Source organism: Papio anubis, chromosome 6 (assembly GCF_008728515.1).
Source record: "Papio anubis isolate 15944 chromosome 6, Panubis1.0, whole genome shotgun sequence".
Taxonomy (NCBI): domain Eukaryota; kingdom Metazoa; phylum Chordata; class Mammalia; order Primates; family Cercopithecidae; genus Papio; species Papio anubis.
In genome coordinates, this window is record NC_044981.1 from 163582183 (window position 1) to 163601607 (window position 19425).

Below are 19425 nucleotides of genomic sequence, written 5' to 3' on the forward strand. Positions count from 1 at the left end.
TGAGATGGAATATAGAGCCAAGCTGTATATCCTCAAGCTCTAACTGCCGGGATTCCTAATTGTTTTCTACAAAGCATAGTATTGCAGACACTATTTAATACACCATATGTTCTCATCAACATATGGTGATGAGAACACACACATATATATATATATTTGCATAAATAATAACTTTTCCTTAATTGCGTGGGCTTGAAGAAGTAGTAGAAATATAGGCCACCATACAGTGCACACTAGAATAGGAAGCCTTGCAGAAGATTATCTTGCCATTTCTCTCCAGGGTAGCTGCATTTTCCACTGTGGTTTGACTTCTGTGGTTTCAGAGCTAATGTGTGCACTGACAGTGTGTACTATTATGTAACAGCAATCATACTGTGGATGTGCTTGTCTGTCAGTGCTCACTCATACTTGGATAAAGTAAAACCCTGGTTAATGAGATGACTCAGAGACAGGTGCTCTCATTAATTGAATTTTCTTCTTAAATGAAAGATTTGGAAACTTTAATATTGAATACATAGTTAAAATGCAAGTACATTCATTAGTACACTTCATAATCTTTAATGATTTAACTTTTTAATGACTTAAGACCTTTTATTAATTCAGGGTCATCATCCTAAATATCAGTTATTGTTTCATACCTCAGCTGTTGCCATAGGAGAGAAGGGAAAGCCCTGCATAAAACCTCCCAAGGCTGCTGTTTCCCAGCTGTTTCCTTGTTTGTGACCTTTGGGTTACCCTTAGTCCATACAGAATGGGGGAACCAGGAGTGGGAAAGAGCCTGGGTGCTGAATTACTGTGTGGAGCAGATTCTCCTCCTCAGAAAAGCTGATTAGATGATTGGGTTTTTACCTGTGTAAGAAGGTTCTAGTGTGCTTTGTCATTGAGATTTTAACTTACACCTCAATTAACACACGTTTTCCATTTTCTAAGAATCATAAAATATCAGGCTAAATGGGTGCCAGGACATTCTCAGCAAAGAGAGAAGACATCAAGAAAACTAAGTGGAAATTGGAACGAAAACTTCAATGAATGGAACAGATTCTTACCAGATGGGTTTGTTGACAAAAAGACCCAAACTCTGTAAAATATTTAAAGAGGTTTATTCTGAGCCAAATGTGAGGGGCCATGGCCCATGACAGCCTCGGGAGATCCTGAGAACATGTGCCCAAGGTGGTTGGGTTACAGCTTGATTTGGTACATTTTAGGGAGACAGAAATTACAGGCAAAGACATAACTCAATACACATAAGGTTTCTATTGGTTCAGCCCATAAAGGTGGGACATCTCAAAGTGGGGTGCGAGGCTTCCAGGTCATAGGTAGATTCAAAGATTTCCTGATTGGCAATTGGTTGAAAGAGCCTAAAGAGTTGAAGTCAGCAGAAATAAATGTTTGGGGATAAGGTAAGGTGGGTTGTGGAAGCCAAGATTCTTGTTATGTAGATGAAGCCTCCAGATAGTAGGCTTCAGAGACAACAGATCATCAGACTTTAAAAATTGTCAGGCTCTTAGTTAAATCTCTCTGGATCAAAAAAAGACTGGAAAGGGAAGGGGACTTTGTACAGAAAGTAAAGGAATGAAATGGCCTCATAAAGCTGTTTCTTGTCTTTGCAAGAGACAGTTTACAGGGCCACTTCAAAATATATTGAAGAAATATATTTCAGAGTAAAATATATTTTGATTTCTCCGATTTTTGGAGTAAAATATATTTTGATTTGTTTCATAGCCTGCTATGTCATGTGATGTGGAATTTGGTATCTTACTGGTACAAAGAGCCTATTTTGTTATTCTTAAGGTCTCTGTTTTGGCTTGGCATGGTGGCTCACGCCTGTAATCCCAGCACTTTGAGAGGCAGACAGAGGCAGATCACCTGAGGTCAGGAGTTTAAGACCAGCCTGGTCAACATGGAAAAACCCCATCTCTGCTAAAAATGCAAAAATTAGCCCAGTGTGGTGGCAGGTGCCTGTAATTCCAGTTACTTGGGAGGCTGAGGCAGGAGTATCACTTGAACCCAGGAGGTGAGGAGGTGGAGGTTGCAGTGAGCTGAGATTGTGCCATTGCACTCCAGCCTGGGCAACAAGTGTGAAACTCCGTCTCAAAAAAAAAAAAAACAAAAAAAAAAACCAGCTCTATTTTATTGTTAGTGCTGAAACTTCAAAGGGAGGAGAGTATAATGAGGCATGTTCCCCCGTCCGCCCCACTCCCCCTTCACATCATGGCCTGAACTACATTTTCAGGATTTTTTGGAATGCCTTTGGCCAAGAGGGGAAGTCCATTCAGTCGGTTGCAGGGTTTTGAATTGTATTTTCAGTTGACAGGTTCAAAAACACAACAAAGATGAAAGAGGAATGAGTCGGCTAACTTGAAGACATACCAACAAAATTATCAAATTGAACAACAGAGAAAGAAAACTGATAAAAATGAACAGAACCAGAGAATTTTGGATTACTACCAAAAGACTTAGCATTTGTATTATTGGAATATTAGGAGGAGATGAGAAAGAATGAGTACAGAATAAATATTTAAAGAAATAATGGCAAAGAACTTTCCAAATCTAGCAAAAACACTTAAACCTACAGATTCAAGAACCCCCAAACAGGATAAATCCAAATAAATCCATGTCAAGATACATCAGGATCAAACTACTGAAAACTAGACGAAAGTCTTGAGAACAGCCACAGTAAAATGATGCATTACTTATTAGGAAAACAAGGATTCAAATGAATGCTGATTTCTCATTAGAAATCATGAAGACCAGAAGGAAGTGCTGAAACAAAGGAAATGTCAGCCAGAATTCTGTATCCAGGGACAATGTCTTCCAGGAATGAAGGTGAAATCAAGATATTCCCAAATTAAGGAAAAGAAAGAAAATCCATTGGTAGGAGGTCTGTTCTAAAAGAACTGCTACAGTTTTTCAGACAAAAGGGATGTGTGACCAGACAAAAACCTTGAAGATCAGAAATGGTAATTATATAAGGAAATATAAGACTAGTCTCTTGGGTTTTAAAAATGATTATGATTTGATGGTTGAAATCAACAATTATAATATCTGTTGGGGTTTCCAATGTATGCATCATATGTAGATGTAATATGATGAATTACTTTTACTCCTAACACTTCTGGCACTAAATACATATTTTTGTTTTCACACCAGCAACCAATTATCCAACCCTCTGGATACCAACGAGGTGTCCAGCATTCAATTTAATCCTGACACTGACTACCTAGAGTTAGTGTCAAAACCCACAGGTTCAGGGCCCAGTCCCACAAGAATGTCCCACCTCAAATTTTAATTACAACTTCCGTGCCTTCTATATTTCTGACCAAATGGCTACAAATCAGGAATTTTCATGACCCTCTGCCCCTTGAGGTCAATAATTGGCTAGACCTGCCCACAGAACTCAGGGGAAACAGTTTATTTACCATATTATGAAGTATGCAAATAAACGGCCGGACGAAGAGGTACATAGGGAAAGATCCAAAGGGGTCCTGAGTGTAAGAGTTCCTGTGTCCATGGAGTTGGGGGTGCACCTTCCATCTGGAATGCGAATGCATTTGTTGACCTGGACGATCTCCAAACCCTTTTACTAAGGGCTTTTTGAGGGCTCTCCTACAAAAACATGATTAATTAAATCTGGCCGTTGGTGACTAACTTAGTATCCACCTCCTCTCCCTTTTCCAGAGGTTGGAGGGGGAGATAGAGCTAAAAGTAACCCTCTGATTATACAGTTGTTTTGTCTGATAACCAGACCCCATCCTGGAGCCATCTAGGGGCCTACCAAGAGTCATCTTACTAGCATAAACTCAGGTATGGTTGAAAAGGGCTTATTGTCAATAATAAAAGATGGTTCTCTCACTCCTGTCACTCAGAAAATTATAAGAATTTTAGGAGCTCTGTGCCAGGAACTGGGGATAAAGACCAAATATATGTTCTTTATTATATATAGCTGGACACCCAGCTGGTGTCAGAAGAGTTGAAATATTGGTCATTGGTGTAGAAAAAGCCCACATATTTGGTGTCACACGTTTTAGAAGTAAAAACAATGAGATGTGAGGTACCCATATGATGCTTAGGTTTCTCCATTTAAGCTGAAGTGGTAAAATATTGATTGTAAGTAGACTGTGAAAATTTTGTTAACTATGTGTAATGTAATTCCTTGAGTAAACGCTTTTAAAACTATGAAAAAATACATAGTTAAATATATAATAGATAAATAAAAATAGTTAAATATATAATAGATAAATAAAAATAGTATGCTACAAAATGTTCATATAATCCAAAGGAAGGTAGGAAAGAAAAAACAAGAATGAAAAACAGAAGGTAAAACAAAACAAATAACAAAATGGTAAACCTGAAGGCAAATACATCAATGCTAACAGACATCTATAGAGCATGTTAGCCAAAACCAAAATATACATTTTTCTGTATATATACACGAAATCTTCTCCAGGATAGATTATATGTTAGGCCAAAATCAAACTTCAATGTATTTAAAAGGACAGAAATAACACAAATATGTTCTCTAGTCACTTTGAAATAAAATAGGAAATTAATAGCAGGAAAAAATTTGGGAAACTCACAGATATATAGAAATGTAAAGACACTCTCCTAAATAACCAGTGGATCAAAGGAGAACTCAAAAAGGAAATCAGAGAATACTTGGAGATGTATGAAAATGAAGATAAAACACACCAACCTTATGGAATCCAGTGAAAGCAGATGGGGGCTTAGAGGACAGTTTATAGCTGTAAATGCTTATATCAAGAAGGAAAAAAATAAATCAATAAGCTAACCTTCCACTTACAGACACTGGAGAAAGAAGAGCAAACTAAATCTAAAGCAAGAAAAATGAATAAAATAAAGATTAAAATGAAAATTAGTGAAATAGAGAATGGAAAGACAATAGAGGAAATCAATAAAATAAAAAACAAGAAAAAGAGAAGATTTACCTTACTAGCATCAGCAATAAGAGAAGACGTTACTTCTGACCTTGACAGAAATACAAAGGGTTGTAAAGGAAGACTGTGACAGCAATTGTACATCAACAAATTAAATAACTTAGATAAAGTGGGAAGATTTCTAGAAAGATATAAACTACCAAAACGGATTTAATAAACTATCAAAAACCTAAAAAGAACTGTAATAATCAAGATGGAATAGCTAAGCAAAAAATCTACCCACAAAGTAAAAGCCCTGTATCAAGTGGTTTCACCACTGAATTCTACCAAAATTTTTTTTTTTTAAATTAACACCAATTCTTTACAAACTCTCTCAAAAAAGAGGAGGAATACTTTCCAATTCATTTTAGGAGGCTAGTTGCCCTGACACCAAAACCAGACAAAAACCTCATAAGAAATAAAAACTAAAGATGAATATATCTTATGAATACCTGCAGACATCATCAACAAAATACTAGCAAACCAAATCTGACAACATGTAAAAGGAGATATCCACCATGACCAAGTGGAATTTTTATCCCAGGAATGCACAGTTGATTCAACATTTGAAAGTCAATTAATGTAATACATAATAACAATGGAATACATACAAAAATTACATGATCATCTCAAAAGATGCAGAAAATACATTTGGAAAAAACCAACACTCTGTCATAATATAAATACTCAAGAAACTAGGAATAGAAGAAAACTTCCTCAACCTGATAAAAAGTAACCATAAAAAACCCACTGCTACTATTATCCTTAATTGTGAAAGGATGGATGCTTTCCCCCAAGAGGAGAAACAAGACGAGGATAACCGCTTGCTTCACTTATATACAACATTGTTCTAGAAGTTCTAGCCAGGGTAATTAGGGAAAAATAAAAATAAAAGCCATCGGTTTGGAAAGAAAGGCATAAAACTGTAGATGTTATGATCTTGTATATACAATAGTCTAAGCAATTCACTTAAATAAAACTATTGGAACTAACAAACAAGTTTAGCAAGGGTACAGGATACAAGATTAATATACAAAAATCAATTTGTGTATTTTTACACATTTGCAATGAACAATCTGAAAATGTAATTAAAATATTCATTTACAATAGCATCAAAAATAAATTCTTTTTTTTTTTTATTATACTTTAAGTTCTAGGGTACATGGGCACAACGTGCAGCTTTGTTACATATGTATACTTCTGCCATGTTGGTGTGCTGCACCCATCAACTTGTCAGCACCCATCAACTCGTCATTTACATCAATTCTTAAGAATAAATTTAACATAAAAATTGCAAAACTTACTATACTTTGAAACTATGAAACATAATGAAAAATTAAAGAAGATCTAAACAAAAAGAAATACCTTTCATATTCGTGGATCAGAATACATAATATTGTTAAAATGACAATACTCCCCAAATTATTACACAGATTAAAAGTAATCCCTACCAGAATCACAGCGATTTTTTGCAGACATTGACAAACTGATTCTGAAATTCATATAGAATTGCAGGGAATCCACAATAGCCAAAACAATCTTAAAAATGAAGAATAAAGTAGGACTCATACTTCCTAATTTTAAAATTTACTACAACGTGATGGTAATCAAGACAGTGTGGTACTGGCATAAAGATAGAAATACAAATTAATGAAATAGAATTGAGAGTCTGGAAGTATATACATACATCTATGGTCAACTGAGTTTTGAAAAGGGCTCCAAGACCATGAAATGGGGGAAATAATAGTCTTTTGAACAAATTATACTAGGTGGAATGGATAATCACATCCAAAAGAATGAAGTTTGATCCTTACCTCACACTGTACAAAAAGTTAACTCAAAATAGATCAAAGATCTAAATGTAAAAAAAAAAACCACTAAAACTCTTAGAAGAAATCTGTATTAGGGTTCTCTAAAGGGACAGAATTAATAGGATGGATGTGTACATAAAGGGGAGTTTATTAAGGAGCATTAACTCACACAATGACAAGGTGAGGTCCCACAATAGCCCGTCTGCAAACTGAGGAGCAAGGAAGCCAGTCCCAGTCCCAAAGCTGAAGAACTTGGAGTCTGATGTTTGAGAGCAGGGAGCATCCAGCATGGGAGAAAGATGTAGGCTCAGAGGTTAAGCCAGTCTAGTTTTTTCACATTCTTCTGCCTGTTTTTTTTCTGGCTGAGCTGGCAGCTGATTAGATTGTGCCCACCCAGATTGAGGGTGGGTCTGCCTTTCCCAGTCCACTGACTCAAATGTTAATCTCCTTTGGCAACAGTCTCACAGATACACCCAGAAACAATACTTTGCCTCCTTCAATCCAATCAAGTTGACACTCAGTATTAACCATCACAAGTCCACCCCTTGTCAACTTGAACCCATATACATCTCCTGAAATCATACATAATCTTCAAATAAAGACAATAATAAGGTAATAATAATTATGGCTAACATAATACAACTATCTTTCATATAACTGGAAATACACCAATCCCCAACTCAAATGCTATTATATAAAGTTAACAATACTTAAATGCTGATATGAAGTCAATAAATCTTACGTCACATGATAAAGGAAAAAGGAAATAAAATGAAGATATTTTCTTAGTACAAGTGTATATGTGCACAGACATGTTCTTAATGAAGGAGGAAATACTCATGACAATTACAGTCCCCATTTTTGCAGCTGGTCACATGGTCATAGCTGGTATTGATGACTACCTTCTTCTACTACCCATTCTGTATTCCCTTTGCCTTCAGCAAGCATCTCAGCAGGTTGTGGTTTTTTTCCTGGAGGAGTGACCCAAACCTTAATTCCTGAAGAGTCTGAGCCATTTGTAGTCCTGCCTGGATTGTGCTGTTGTAGTTTCCCATTGACCTTAATCGTAGGGCATGGTAATACTACATGGATCCCTAATGGATTGCCTGTATTCCACACATACTCTTCCTTACTTCCATAGTGGAGTGAAATTAGTTGTAGACTAATTTCATCTTGATAGTTCGAGTCAATCACCCCAGCCAACACTGTAACTCCCTTCTCTTAGCCTCTTGACTTAAAGGTAGGAGGAGCTCAAAGTGTCCAGGTGGCAATCTTAACTTCCAGTTTAATGGAATTGTTGTTATGTCTCCTGGTGGCAGTGTTCCTTTCTGTGGAACTAAGACCCCTAGGCCAGCAGGACATAATGTCGCAGGAAAGGGAAGCAAAAATTTTACTAGCGGATCACTAGGGGTGATGGTGAGTGGTGCCACTTCCACTTCCACCCCTTGATTCCTAGACTTGTGAATTGCAGCTATGGGAGAAACAGTACCATATACTGGACGCTGATTCAGAGCATACATGGTCTTCTGTAGAAATTTGCCGCTGCCCTGAAAGTATTGTCACCTAGTTGGCATTGTAATTGTGACTTCAAAAGGCCATTCCACTGTTCTACCAATCCAGCTGCTTCAGTATGAGGGGGAACATGGTAAGACCAGTGAATTCCATGAGCATGAACCCACTGCCACACTTCTTTAGCTGTAAAGTGACTGCAATGCTGTGTGGAATACCATGACAGTGAATAAAGCATTTTGTGAGTTCACGGTTGGTAGTCTTGGCAGAAGCATTGTATGCAGGATAGGCAAACTCATATCCAGGGTAAGTATCTATTCTGGTGAGAACAAACTGCTGCCCTTTCCATGATGGAAGAAGTCAGTATAATCACCCTGCCACCAACCAGCTGGCTGATCATCCCAAGGAATGGTGCCATATTGAGAGCTCAGTGTTTAGATTAGATTGTGCCCATTCAGATTGAGGGTGGGTCTGCCATTCCCAATCCACTGACTCACATGTTAATCTCCTTTGGCAACACCCTCACAGACACACCCAAGAACAATACTTTACATCCTTCAATCCAATCAAGTTAACACTCAATATTAACCATCACAAACCATACAGAGAAATATTTATGACTTTGGATTTGGCAAAGGATTTTTAGATATGATACCAAAAGCATGAGGAATAAAAGAAAAATAAGTAAATTTGACTTCATCAAAGTTAAAATCTTTGCGACCCAAAGGACATCAAGAAAAAACATGAAAAGAACAACCCAAAGAATGGGCGAGAATATTTGCAAATCAAAAAAGGTACATGCATCTAGAATATATAAATAACTCTTGCAACTCAATAATAATAAACCCTAAATAATCCAATTGAAAAATGGGCAAATATCTGAATAGATTTCTCTAAGGAAGATAAATAAGTGGAAGAAAAGCACTTGAAAAGATGCTTGAATATTAGGGAAATGCAAATCAACCAAAATGAAGTACAACTTCTTATCCACTAGGAAGGCTAGAATGAAAAGGTCAGATAATCACAAATGCTGGTAAGGATATGGAGAAATCAGAACCCTCCTACACTGCTGCTGCAAATGAAAAATATTGTAGCTGCTTTGGAAAACAGTTTAGCAGTTCCTTAAATGATTAAACATAGAGTTACCATACGACCAAGTAATTCCACTCGTAGCTATATATCCAAGACAAATTGTGAAGACAAATTGTGATATTGTGAAATATATATTTGGTATTTGATCCAATTTCCTGGCATACAACTTCGGAAATCCTTAGTATCGCCAAAGTGATGTCTTTTTGTATGCTAATGATTGGCTGATGGTTGGCTTCTCCTAGGTAGCTTCAGGTATATCCATTCCTATGAGAGTCCAGATTAGGTAAATCTATAGAGACAGGAAGTAGGTTAGTGGTTGCTGCTTAGGAATGGTGGGGGTGAGGATAAGGTGATGAGTGCTAAAGGGTATGATGCTTCTTTGATTGTGGTGATGGTTGTACAACTCTGAATATCCTAAAAACCCACTGAATTTGTAGTAGAGACAGGGTTTCAACATGTTGGTCAGGCTGGTCTTGAACTCCTGACCTCAGGTGATCCACCCGCCTCAGTCTCCCAGAGTGCTGGGATTACAGGCATGAGCTAAGGTGCCATGGTGGCAGGTGCCTGTAATCCCAGCTACTCAGGAGGCTGAGACAGGAGAATAGCATGAACCCGGAGGCTGAGGTTGCGCCATTGCACTCCAGCCTGGGTGACAGAGGGAGACTCCATCTCAAAAAACAAACCAAAACAACAACAACAAATCCCACTGAATTGTATAGTTTAAGTGGAAAGACCAAAAAGTTGTATGGTATGCAAATTATATCTCAATAAAGTAGTTAAACCTAACCCCCCCAAAAAAAGCAAAAAATAAAGTATGAAAAAGATATACTATGTAAACACAAATCAAAAGAAAGCTGGGCAATTAGCATCAGACAAAATAGATTTCAGAGCAAAGACAATTACCAGGGATTACAAGGGACATTACCTAATGACAGAAGTGTCAGTTCATCAAGAAGACACCTAACAACAGAACTTCAGATTGCACAAAAGAAAAACTGACAAAATTGAAGAAAGTAAAGGACAAATCCACAATACTAGTTGAATATTTCAACATGCCTGGCTTAATAATTGATAGAACCATAAGCAGACAATCAGCAAGGTTAAAGAAGAGGCAAACAGCATCCCCATTCAGCTGAACCATATTGAAGATAGTGGACCACTCCATCCAACAACAGCATAGTAAACGTGCTTTTCAAGTGCACATGGAATAGTCACACAGAGCACATCTTATGTTATTAAAAGACACTTAACAAATTTAAAACAACTGAAAAATGTGAAGTATGTTTCTCACCATATAATTTTAAATCAGAAAATAACTAAATATTTTATTAATATTATCACGAGATAATATTCTTACATTTTTTTTATTTTAATAGTTTTGGGGGAACAGGTGGTATTTGGTTGCATGGAAAATTATTTAGTCATGATTTCTGACATTATGGTGCACCCAGCATCCAAGCAGTGTACACTACACAGTGTGTAGTCTGTTATCCTTCAGCCTCTCCCACCCTTTCCCCTGAGTCCCCAAAGTCCATTATATCATTTTATTCCTTTGCATCCTTATAGCTTAGTTCCTGCTTATAAGTAAGAACATACGATGTTCAGTTTCCCATTCCTGAGTTAGTTCACTTAGAATAATGGCCTAGAACTCCATCCATGTTACTGAAAATGCCACCGTTTTGTTCCTTTTTATGGTTAAGTGGTATTCCATGGTAAATATATACCACATTTTCTTTATCTACTTATTGGTTGATGGGCATTTAGACTGGTGTATATTTTTGTAATCATGAATTGTGCTGCTAAAAACATGTGTGCAAGCGTCTTTTTCATATAATGATTTCTTTTCCTCTGGGTAGATACCCAGTAGTGGGATTGCTGGATCAAACAGTAGCTCTACTTTTAGTTCTTTAAGGAATCTCCATACTGTTTTCCATAGTGGTTGTACTAGTTTACATTCCCACCAGCAGTAAAAGTGTTCCCTTTTCACCACATTCCCACCAACATTATATGATATTATTTTTCTGATTTTTAAGTTATGGCCACACTAGCAGGAGTAGGGTGGTATCTCACTGTGGTTTTGATTTGCATTTCCCTGACAGTGATGTTGAGCATTTTTTCATATGTTTGTTAGCCATTTGTAACCATTTGTATATCTTCTTTTGAGAATTACCTATTTCAGTCCTTTGCCCACTTCTTGATGGGATTATTATTATTATTTCTTGCTGATTTGTTTGAGTTCCTTGTAGATTCTGGATATTAGTCCTTTGTCAGATGCATAGTTTGTGAATATTTTCTCCCACTCTATGGGTTGTTTGTTTACTCTGCTGATTATTTCTTTTGCTGTGCAGAAGCTTCTTAGTTTAATTAGGTCCCAACTATTTAGTTTTGTTTTTGTTGCATTTGCTTTTGGGTTCTTGGTCATAAACTTTTTGCCTAAGCCAATATCTAGGAGAGTTTTTCTGATGTTATCTTCTAGAATTTTTATTCTTATTTTTAGGTCTTAGATTTGAGTCTTTGATCTATGTTGAGTTGGTTTTTGTATAAGGTGAGAGATGAGGATCCAGAGTCATTCTTCTACACATGGCTTGCCAATTATTCCAGCACCATTTGTTGAATAGGGTGTCCTTTCTTCACTTTATGTTTTTGTTTGCTTTGCTGGAGATCAGTTAGCTGTAATTCTGGGTTCTCTATTATTTGGCTTTATTTCTGGGTTATCTATTCTTTGCCGTTGGTCTACATGCCTATTTTTATACCAATATCATGCTGTTTGAGTAACTATGGCCTTGTAGTATAGTTTGAAGTCAAGTAGTGTGATGGCTCCAGATTTGTTCTTTTTGTTTAGTATTGCTTTGGCTATGCAGTTCTTTTTTGGTTTTATATGAATTTTAGAATTTTTTTTCTAGTTCTGTGAAAAATGATGATAGTATTTAGATGGAAATTGGATTGAATTTATAGATTGCTTTTGGCAATATGGTCATTTTCACAATATTGATTCTACTTATCCATGAGCATAGAATGTTTTACCATTTGCTTGTGTTGTCTATGATTTCTTTCAGCAGTGTTTTATAGTGTTCCTTGTAGAGATCTTTCACCTCCTTGGTTAGGTATATTCGTAAGTATTTCTTTCTTTTCTTTTCTTTTTTTTTTTTTGCAGCTGTTGTCAGAAGGGTTCAGTTCTTGATTTGATTCTCAGCTTGGTCATTGTTGGTGTATAGCAGTGCTACTAATTTGTGTACACTGATGCATTGATTTTTGTATCCTGAAACTTTACTGAATTCATGTATTAGCTCTAGGAGCTTTTTGGATGAGTCTTTAGTGTTTTCTAAGTATATAATCATATCATTGGCAAACAGTGACAGCTTGACTTTCTCTTTACTGATTTAGATGCCCTTGATTTCTTTCTCTTGTCTGATTGCTCTGGCTAGGACTTCCAGTACTATGTTGAATAGAAGTGGTAGAAGTGGGCATCCTTGTCTTGTGCCAGTTCTCAGGGGGAATGTTTCAACTTTTCTTCATTCAATGTAATGTTGGCTGTGGGTCTGTCATAGATGGCTTTTATTACCTTGAAGTATGTGCCTTCTATGCTGTTTCTGCTGAGGGTTTTTTTTTTTTTTTGAGATGGAGTCTTGCTCTGTCACCAGGCTTGAGTGCAGTGGAGTGATCTTAGTTCACTGGAACGTCCACCTCCTGGGTTCAAGTGATTCTCCTGCCTCAGCTTCCTGGGTAGTGGGGACTACAGGTGCATGCCACCATGCCCAGCTAATTTTTTTTTTTTTTTTTGTAGAGACGGGATTTTACCATGTTGACCAGGATGGTCTTGATCTCTTGACCTCATGATCCTCCTGCCTTGGCCTCACAAAGTGCTGAGATTACAGGGGTGAGCCACTGCACCAGCTGCTGAGGGTTTTAATCATAAAGCAATGCTGGACTTTGTCAAATGCTTTCTTTGCATCTGTTGAGATGATGATAAGACTTTTGTTTTTAATTCTGTTTATGTGGTGTTTCACATTTATTGACTTGCATATGTTAAACCATCCCCGCACTCCTGGTATGAAGCACACTTGATAATGGCGTATTATCTTTTTGATATGCTATTAGATTCAGTTAGCTAGTATTTTATTGAGGATTTTTGCATCTATGTTCATCAGGGATATTGGTTTGTAGTTTTCTTTTTTTGTTATGTTTTTTCCTGTTTTTTTTTTTTTTTTTTTGCATTAGGGTGACAGTGGCTTCATAGAATTATTTAGGGAGGATTCCCTCTTTCTTTATCTTTTGGAACAGTTTCAGTAAGGTTGGTACCAATTCTTCTTTGAATGCCTGATGGAATTCAGCTGTGAATCCATCTGGTCCTGGACTTTTTTTGTTGGCAAGTTTTTATTAGTATTTCAATCTCACTGCTTGTTATTGATCTGTTCAGAGTTTCTATTTCTTCCTGGCTTGATCTATGAGAGTTGCATATTTCCAGGAACTTATCCATCTCCTCTAGATTTTCTAGTTTGTGCACATAAAGATGTTTACAGTAGCCTTCAATGACTTTTCTGTATTTCTGTGGTATTGTTTGCAGTAGCTCCCATTTCAGCTCTAATTGAGTGATTTCAGTTCTGATTGATCTTCTCTCATCTTTTCTTAGTTAATCTTACTAATGGTCTATCAATTTTGTTCATTTTTTCAAAGAACCAGCTTATTGTTTCGTTTAGCTTTTGTATTTTTTTGGTTTCAATTTTATTTAATTCTGCTCTGATCTTTGTTATTTCTTTTCTTCTGCTGGGTTTGGGTTTGGTTTGTTCTTGTTTCTCTAGTTCCTTGAGATGTGACCTTAAATTGTCTATTTGTACTCTCTCATAATTTTTGGTGTAGGCATTTAATGCTATGAACTTTCCTCTTAGCACCACTTTTGTAGTGTCCCAGAGGTTTTGGTAAGTTGTGTCATGATTATTGTTCAGTTCAAAGAAATTTTAAACTTCCGTCTTGATTTCATTGTTGACTCAAAGATTATTTGGGAACAGATCATTTAATTTTCATATATTTGCCTGGTTTTGAGGGTTCCTTTTGGAGTTAATTTCCAGTTTTATTCTGCTGTAGCCTGACAAGGTACTTGATATAATTTCAATTTTCTTGAATTTACTGAGACTTGTTTTGTGAGCTATCATATGATCTATCTTGGAGAATATTCCATGTGCTGATGAAAAGAATGTATATTCTACAGTTGTTGGGTAGAATGTTCTGTAAATATCTGTTAAGTCCATTTGTTCCAGGGTACAATTTAACTCCATTGTTTCTTTGTTGCCTTTCTGTCTTGGTGACCTGTCCAGTGCTATCAGTGGAATATTGAAGTCCCCCACTGTTACTGTGTTGCCATCTATCTCATTTCTTAAGTCTAGTAATAATTGTTTTATAATTTTGGCAGCTCCAGTTTACATGCATATATATTTAGGATTGTGATATTTTCCTTTTATCATTAAAGAATGTCCCTCTTTGTCTTTTTTAACTGTTGTTGCTTTAAAGTCTGTTTTGTCTGATATAAGAAAAGGTACTTCTGCTTACTTTTGGTGTCCATTTGCATGAAATATGTTTTTTCCACCCCTTTATCACAAATTTATAGGAATCCTTAAGTGTTAGGTGAATCTCTTGAAGACAGCAGATACTTGGTTGGTGGCTTTTTATCCATTCTGCCATTCTGTACCTTTTAAGTGGAGCATTTAGGCCATTTACATTTAATGTTATTATTGAGATGTGAGGTGTTGTTTTATTCATTGTGCTAGTTGTTGTCTGAATACCTTGGTTTTTGTTGTTGTTTTTCATTGTGTTATTGTTTAGTTCCTATGAGATTTATGCTTTTAGGAGGTTCTATTTTGGTATATTTTGAGGTTTTGTTTCAATATTTAGAATTCCTTTTAGCATGTCTTATAGTGCTGGCTTGGTAGTGGTGAATTCTCTCAGCATTTGTTTGTCTGAAGTGGACTTTCTTTCTTCTTCAGTTTTGAAGCTTAGTTTTGCTGGATACAAAGTTCTTGACTAGATTATTTTGTTTAAGGAGGCAAATGATAGGACCCCAATCCCTTTTGGCTTATAGGGTTTCTGCTAGGAAATCTGCTGTTAATCTGATAGGTTTTCCTTTATACATTATCTGAAGCTTTTGTCTCACAGCTCTTAAGATTCTTTCTTTTATCTTGACTTTAGATAGCCTATGATGACTATGTGCCTGGGTTATAATCTTTTGCAATGAATTTCCCAGGTGTCTTTTGAGCTTCTTATATTTGGATTTCTAGGTATCTATTGAGGCTGGGGAAGTTTTCCTCAATTATTATCTCAGATATGTTTTCCAGACTTTTAGGTTTCTCTTCTTCTTCAGGAACACCAGTTATTCTTAGGTTTTTCATTTACCATAATCTCAAATTTCTTGGGGGTTTTGTTAATTTTTTAAAATTCTTCTTTCTTTGTCTTTGTTGGATTGGGTTAATTTAAAAGCCTTGTCTTCAAGCCTTGAGTTTCTTTTTTCTATTTTTTTGATTCTATTGTTGAAACTTTCCAGTGCATTTTGTATTTCTCTAAGTGTGTCTTTCATTGCCAGAAGTTGTGATTGGTTTTTCTTTATGATACCTATTTCTCTGGAGCATTTTTTCATCCAAATCTTGTATTTTTAAAAAAAATTTATTTAAGTTGGCTTTTACCTTTCTCTAGTACCTCCTTGAATAATTTAATAATCAACATTCTGAATTCTTCATCTGACAATTCAGAGATTTTTTTTTTCTTGGTTTGATCCATTGCTGGGGAGCTAGTGTGGCCTTTTGGGGATGTTATAGAACCTTGTTTTGTCATATTACCAGAATTCCTTTTTTGATTCCTTCTCATTTGGATAGACTATTTCAGTGGAAAAATCTGGAAGTCAAGGGCTGCTGTTCGGATTCTTTTGTTCCACAGGATGATTCTTTGATGTGGTGCACTCCCCCTCACCCTAGGGATAGGGCTTCCTGTGAGCCAGATTGCAATGATTGTTGTTGCTTTTCTGGGTCTAGTTACCCAGTGGGTCTACTGGATTTTGGGCTGGTGCTGGGGAATGTTTGCAAAGAGTCCTGTGATGTAATCTATCTTCAGGTCCCCCAGCCATGGATACCAGCACCTGCTCTGGTGGAAGTGGCAGGGGAGTGAAGCAGACTCTGTGAGAGTCCTTGGTTGTAGACATGTTTAGTGTGCTGGCTTTCTCAAATGCTGACAAGATACTATTCTTCAGTTATCACAAGAGCATCTCTAAACACTTGGAAATTAAACTGTACATTTACATAATCCTTGGGTAAAAGAGGAAGTCTCGACAGATGTTAGAAACTATTCTGAACTGAATGAAAATGAAAATATATCAAAATACATGGGATACGCTAAAACAGTACTTAGCAGAAAACATAAAGCATTCAGTGCTTATATTAGAAAAGAAGGGATTTAAATAGAATCTTATTCAAAAAGAAGAGGAAAATAAATGTAAAAATGATAAAAACCAAAATCAATGAAATTAAAAATAGAAAAACAGTACAATTAGTGAAACCAAAGTTCATTCTTCGAAAATATAAGTAAAATTCATTAAGCTCTAGCAAGACAAAGGAAAATGAGAGAAGACAGAAATTGCTAATACAATGAATAAAATACCAAATCTCATCATGGACCCCATAAAAAGGCTCATAAAGGCGTACCACGAAAACTCTTTACACATGAAATTGAGAACTTAGATAAAATGGCTAAATTCCTTGATAGACACAAATTACTAAAATTTACTCAAGAAGGAATAGGTATCCTAAATGGTCCTACATCTATTAGAGAAATTAAATTTGTTTAACAGCCAAATCTTTCAAATAATGAAACTCCAGGTCCAGATGATTTTACTGATTAACTCTACCAATCATTTAAAGAAGAAATAATAGAAATCCTTCACAAAGTCTTGCAGAAATGAGGAAGAGGGAGCACTTCCCAACAGACACCAAACCAGACAGACAGTGCACTAAAATAACCCCCCAATACCCATGCCTCTCATACACACAGATACAAAAATGTGGCAAAATATTAGCAAATGAAATCCAGCAATAGGTAAAATTAATAATATATGGTGACTACGTTGAGTTTTTCTGGGGGAGTGCTAGGGTGGTTCAATATTTCAAAGACAATACCATCCAATATGTTAACATTTTAAAGAAACACCACCTCATCATGACAATTTATACAGAAAAATCATTCATTTGATAAAATTAAACATCCATTCATGATAAAAGTCTCAACAAACTAGGAATAGAAGGGAATTTACTCAACCTGATAGAGGATGTCCACAAAAAACCTACAGCTAACATGATGGTGGAGGAATGAATGCTTTCCTTCCAGACAAAGATGTCCATTCTCATCACTCCTGTTCAATATTGCACTGGAAGTGATACCCAGTGCAATAAAACAAGAAAGAAAAGCTTACAAATTTGAAAGAAGATACAAAACTGTTCCTACTCACAGACGTGGTGATTTTCTATGTAGAAATCCTTGGCCTTGGGATTCCAGACAACCTTGATCCCCCTCAAGTGTCTCACACTGTTCACCCAGTGTATTCAGCTAGTGTTTAGCTCTGTGGTAAAGATTCCCTGTCACCTGGGTCAGAGGCAACCAGAGCTGACTTAGGGTCCAGCTGGTTCTCATGCCTTACATCCAGTTTGCTCCCTTCTTTCCCACTCAACATCCATTTTCGTTCCTGACTGCTTGCCCTGCCAACCTGAAGCACCAGCATCAGATGGCGAGAAAACAAACTTACATTCCACATAGATTTTCTACTGGTTTTGCTTCTCTGGTTAAACTCTGAGACAGTTATCTAATCTCTCAGTTTCATTATCTAAAAATGGGAAATCATACTTATTTAATCAGTTCAATCAGTTCACGGGTTTTTTTTTGTTTTTTTTTTAATGGAGTCTTGCTCTGTTGCCCAGGCTGGAGTGCAGTGGTGTGATCTCAGCTCACTGCAACCTCCACCTCCCAGGTTTGAGCGATTCTCCTGCCTTAGCCTCCCGAGTAGCTAGGATTACAGGCACGCGTCATCACGCCCAGCTTATTTTTATATTTTCAGTAAGGACGGAGTTTCCCCATCTTGGCCAGGCTGGTCTCAAACTCCTGACCTCAGGTGATCCACCTGCCTTGACCTCTGAAAGTGCTGGGATTGCAGGCGTGAGCCACTGCACCCGGCCAGCTCATGTTTTTAGAAACATACTTGCTAGGTATTTTTTTCTGTTAGAGAAAAGGGATCTATCTATCTTCCTTTCTTCCTTCCTTCCTGTCTGCCTGCCTTCTTGCCTTCCTTCCTTTCTTTTTTTCCTTTTTTGATTCAAATGACGTGAGAAGAACGATTTAGTGTTCTCCGAATGTTTATCCAAAAGTAGCAGAGAGTTATATTTAAATAGCAACGTTAGTTCACCATTTCTGCCCAGTGGGACTCGTTCGAAGACATCAGAAAACCTCCCCTTTCTGAAGGAGTCACCTGGACAGTCCACAGACCCCAGCCATGATCAGAGCACCTCCCAGTGTCTGTCCCTGAAACCAGGTGGGCTCATGCCAGCGAGTGGGGGAGGGGGCTGTCTTGAGTTGGGCTATTGAAACAGGGAAACGGTCCCTCTTTCAACAGGGGGCTATCTGCACCCCAGTGAAAACTGTACCTTATGGGGCAAAGGCAGAGCAAGATTGTTGGGCTGGACTCTGCCTCTGAGTGTCCTGAAACATGCCTCATTGCAAGGAAATAAATCTAAATTAGACTTTGTCCAGGAGGGTGAGGCAACCCCTAATTTTGTCAAGATTTTGAGGCAGTACTAAAGGGGTGGTGAAATTTGGTGCCTCAGAATTAAGACCTATTTTCTAATCTTATCTCTCCTGGAAATTTACCTATAGTGTTTTTATCTGCTAAACTCTTTAGAGTGGAATATTTTAGACACGTATTTCATAAATCTTAGGTAACAGAGTCCTTAAAATTTTGGATAGCGCTTGTCTAAACTAAAATAGTAAATCCTTGGAACTTAATTAAATGTAACCATTATAGAAATCAAGTTGAAGCATCAATTTTTGAAAATTCA